The sequence below is a fragment of the Oncorhynchus masou genome, chromosome 24 (assembly GCF_036934945.1).
Source record: "Oncorhynchus masou masou isolate Uvic2021 chromosome 24, UVic_Omas_1.1, whole genome shotgun sequence".
Taxonomy (NCBI): Eukaryota; Metazoa; Chordata; class Actinopteri; order Salmoniformes; family Salmonidae; genus Oncorhynchus; species Oncorhynchus masou.
In genome coordinates, this window is record NC_088235.1 from 14,741,475 (window position 1) to 14,746,964 (window position 5,490).

A 5,490-nucleotide genomic window follows, 5' to 3' on the forward strand; every position below is an offset into this window, starting at 1 on the left:
ATAATAAAGATATAGTTGATGCACAGCAGGTGACATAGGAACCACTGCACCAGCCCCATCTTTCCATTGGAAGCTAGACGTTGGTATGAAAACAGAAATCTGACCACACCTTCTCTGCGCTGATTGGAAAATGACTTGAGGTGAAAATCAGCTCATCATTCAGCTGGCCAGTTCTTTCAGATCAGAGGACAGATCTTTGAGACAGTGCCAGACATTTTAGTCATTCAGCAGATGCTCTTATCCAGAGCGATTTACAGGACCAATTAGGATTAAGCACAGACAGATTTTTCACCTAGTTGGCTCTAGGATTTAAACCAGTGACCTTTTGGTTATTGGCCCAACACTCTTAACCACTGCCACAGACCGATCCAATCTCGTACAAACATCCAATATCCTGAACCACATACAATAGACAAGTCTGAAAGACAGATACGCAACAATGAGAGAACTTGTAGTTATCAGTACAGGTCTTACTCAAACAGCCAGGATCACCTGAAGCATGCACAGAACAATGTTAACCTGCAGGAGCTGGCCTACTATGCTCTGCCTGCATGCATTTACATAGTGTGCGCATGCTTCTGGAAACAGAAATATGAACACACTACCAGTGTTTAAAGTCTGATTAGTAATACTTTCCTGTGGATATTTTGTCTCCAATTCCCAAAGGGTATGAGGACCAACCACCCAGAAAACCAGTTGAGCAGGTTCCCCAACCAAATTTGGCCTGCGGGTGGTTTTATTTGGGCCCCCAAGTTTTTTGAGCAAAAAAATAAATAAACGTCATTTTGTGTGTGGGATTGTCATTGTTGGACCTAAGACAAAAAAAACCCCACCAGAAAATCAGCTCTAAGTCATTTTAGTTAAGAAATCTGTTCAAGTATTCCCACGCATAGAGAGATTTGACGTGATCATATGCAAATGTAAGCAAGCTTTGAAATTATATTTTAGTCAAACATATCCGTTTGGGTTTCTCGCGGTCAATATGCAGTCTACAAATGATTTGTAATTATGTTCCGGTCCCACAACCATCCTCTCAAGAAAAAAAGATAGATATATTTATATATAGATAGATATCTAAAAAAAAAAAAATCAACCCACGGCTAAATCTAGTTGATGATCCCTGTGGTGGAGTAAGTTCAAATATTATTTTATTCAACATTCTGTCTTGGAGAGGTCCTGAAATGGACATTTCCAAATAGTTGAACTGCAATATATATTAGACGTGAATTGTGAAAGCTAATAAAAAATAAAAAAAACAATCGGGCAAAGTTCACCCCACCCTTGCTCCAGAACAGTGGGAACTACCCTTATGACTCATCTCTCGCTCTCCTGACCGAGGCTGACAAAAGTGAAGCGCTCTCTGCACTCCAAAGAGCTGGTGTTCAAGAAGAAATTCAGCCACTCTTCAATTACACTTTTTCTTCTCTCGCTCTCCTGCCGTCCCGGCTGTATAGAAGTCATTGAGGTTAACTAAGTAAAGACTAAAAGGATCGTGTAGGCCTCCCACGACGATCCATAACGGTTGACAACATACTCATACTAGAATCAGGACAGAAACAGTCTTGGTTCCAAAAGTCTTGTTTGATAGGAACTTCTTGTTCATGTAGAATGATCACAAGCACTCACTGTGTCAAACTTGTTCACTGGATAAGAACTGTGAACAGGAACCTTCCTATAGAAACGGTAACAATTCCCCGTATAATATGTGGTAGCATTGGAAATAGTTGATAGTCCGCAGAACTCACTCGGTTTCACCTCCTAGCTGCTCAACAAGGCACGTCTAGGCAGACTGTTTTTGCACGTACACATGGTCATGAGATAGCAGTCTGACTATACAGAGTTGTGTACATATTACCTCAACTGGTGCCCCCACAGACTCTATACATTGACTGTGCTCTAACTTTGTTACTGTTTTTTATTGCTTAACACATTTTTTCTAAAAACTGCATTGTGGGTTAAGGGCTTGTAATTAAGCATTTCACTGTAAAGTTGTACTCAGCATGTGAAAAATAACATTTTATTTGATGGCACACCCCGCTAGGTTACACTCTGGGAACTACTACAGTATATACCAATAGCAGACTGGCACCACAATACAATGTACTATGGAGGAATTGACCTCAGGGGAGTGGTTGTGTACAGTAGCATATATCAACCCTCCAGTGGCAACCTGTCATTCAGGGCGGAGCCCCACATTTTTACCATTCACATGCATAGAAAATGTTGTTTTTTGTTGGGGGCTTGCCTGTTTTGCATGTTATTTTGGCATTAATACGTGTCACATCAGTTTGCAAATAATGTAAAAAATATATTGAGTTAATAAAGCCACAGACAAACATGGTCCCTTTTGTTTTCTTGAGTAAGGCAGCTTCAAAATGCAGGCGTTACAGCCCAGCTCAGTGCTCTCTATGATGGTGGGGCAAGCTGGCAGAAAATACAGAGCGTTGCGCCGTGTTTGGCTCAGTGTTCTGTCACTCATGGGGACACTGTCACCACCAAGTCGAAGGGTAGAGCTAGAAAGGTCAAGCCCCTTGGGTGCTGCCATAGAGTTACATTAGAAGTTCCTATCCAAGAACGCTCAAGGTAATTAGAAATATATATTTTTTACCTTTATTTAACAAGGCCAGTCAGTTAAGAACAAATTCTTATTTTTAATGACGGCCTAGGAACAGTGGGTTAACTGCCTTGTTCAGGGACAGGAACGACAGATTTTTACCTTGTCAGCTCGGGGATTCGATCTTGCAACCTTTTGGTTACTAGTCCAATACTAACCACTAGGTCAACAGTAGCTTTGATTGGACTGATGTCAATATCATACTTTCAAAATCTTCGCTAGCAGTCATCATCATGAATCAAGTCAATATTTGATTTATTTCACCTTTATTTAACCAGGGAAGCTATGAGACCAAGTTCTAATTTACAACTGCGACCTGGCCAAGATAAAGCAAAGCAACAAACAGAGTTACACATGGAATAAACAAGCATACAATACAAAAAGTCTATATACAGTATGTGCAAATGAGGTAGGATAAGGGAGGCAAGGCAATAAATAGGCCATGGTGGTGAAATAGTTACAATATAGCAATTAAACACTGGAGTGATCGATGTGCAGAAGATGAGTGTGCAAGTAGAGATACTGGGGTGCAAAGGAGCAAAATAAATAACAGTATAGGGATGAGGTAGTTGGATGGGCTATTTACAAATGGGTATTGTGGGATTCTGTATTTTACAATATAGCCATTACCATAATTAATATATATTAATTATGGTAATGGCTATATTGTAAAATATATATTGTAAAATAAAATATAGATATAATATATATATATATATGATTAAATTATTATCTGATGTTGGCTGTGTGAAGTATCTGCATTTGTGCACTTGAGCATCATCATGAGATTAAACAACTGCTTGCTACATCTACTTGCCTGTTTGTGTGTGTGTGACAAGAACTGAGTAACATGGTGTGACATGCATGTTGCAAAACTGTAGATAACAGCCCAGCAGATGCTTTGTCCTTGTGTTTGTATGTAACCATATTGAGCACATGGTGTGACTTCTTACAAAGTTGTGGTTAAGCAGGCATAGGGAGGGGTGGTCATCATGAGGTTTAACTGAGATGGAAAAATACTGAACAACACAATAGCAGGAACTGAGCAACTGTTCTAACTAGGCTGCGAAACCAGAACAGTAAGAATCTATACATCGACGGAGGGAGAACTCCAAGAAGCACCAAGAGGCGGGGACCCGCCTGAGCGCCTGCGACAGGCTGAGCAAGTTTAAACCACGTTCAGCCTCTACTGAGATAGGCCAACAGACGGGTTGGAACTATGTCCATCACAGTATAAGAACACTGTTTACGTACATCCTGTCAGTAACCTGTTCTGCCCTGCATGGTATTACAGTGAGCCCGTATATACAAAAGTTGCATTTGCCATTTATTACTTAGCTAATAAAAGTACATAGTATACAATCAGTGACTCATTGTTATATTTATCCTGATACCAGATTTGAAATTTACAAAACTCTAACACTATGTACAAGTGCAGTGATCTGTGAGCTGCTCTGACAGCAGATGCTTAAAGCTAGTGAGGTAGATATGAGTCTCCAGCTTCATTGATTTTTGCAGTTTGTTCCAGTCAATGGCAGCAGAGAACTGGAAGGAAAGGCGGCCGAATGAGGAATTGGCTTTGGGGGTGACCAGTGAAATATACCTGCTGGAGCGTGTGCTATGGGTGGGTGCTGCTATGGTGACCAGTGAGCTGAGATAAGCCGGGGCTTTACCTAGCAAAGACTTGTAGATGACCTGGAGCCAGTGGGTTTGGCGACGAATATGAAGCGAGGGCCAGCCAACGAAAGCATTCAGGTCGCAGTGGTGGGTAGTATATGGGGCTTTGGTGACAAAATGGATGACACTGTGATAGCAAATTGGACGCAGTCTGAGTAGAGTGTTGGAGGCGATTTTGTAAATGACGTCGCCAAAGTCAAGGATCTTTTTTTAAATTTTTAACCTTTATTTAACCAGGCAAGTCAGTTAAGAACAAATTCTTATTTTCAATGACGGCCTGGGAACAGTGGGTTAACTGCCTGTTCAGGGACAGAACGACAGATTTGTACCTTGTCAGCTCGGGGGTTTGAACTTGCAACCTTCCGGTTACAAGTCCAACACTCTAACCACTAGGCTACCCTGCCTAGGATAGTCAGTTTTACGAGGGTATCATTGCCAGCAAGAGTGAAGGATGCTTTGTTGCAAAATAGGAAGCCGATTCTAGATTTAATTTTGGATTGGAGATGCTTAATGCGAGTCTGGAAGGAGAGTTTACAGTCTAACCAGACACCTAGGTATTTGTAGTTGTCCACATATTCTAAGTCAGAATTGTCCAAAGTAGTGATGCAGGACAGCTGGGCAGGTGCGGGCAGCAATCGTTTGAAGAGCATGCATTTAGTTTTACTTGTATTTAAGAGCAGTTGGAGGCCACGGAAGGAGGCCACTAAAGGAGAGTTGTATGGCATTGAAGATCGTCTGGAGTTTAGTTAACACAGTGTCTAAAGGGCCTGAAGTATACAGAATGTTGTCGCCTGCGTAGAGGTGGATCAGAGAATCACCAGCAGCAAGAGCGACATCATTAAGGTCTATAGAGAAAAGAGTTGGCCAGAGAATTGAACCCTGTAGCATCCCCATAGAGACTGCCAGAGGTCCGGACAACAGGCCCTCCGTATTGTCTCTTATCGATGGTGGTTATGATATAGTTTTGGACCTTGAGCGTGGCTGAAGTGCACCCACGACTAGCTCAGAAACCAGATTGCATATCAGAGAAGGTACGGTGGGATTCGAAATGGTCGGTGATCCGTTTGTTAACTTGGCTATCAAAGACCTTGGAAAGGCAGGGTAGGATAGATATAGGTCTGTAGCAGTTTGGGGTCTAGAGTGTCTCCCCCTTTGAAGAGGGGGATGACCGCAGCTTTCCAATCTTTGGGGATCTCAGA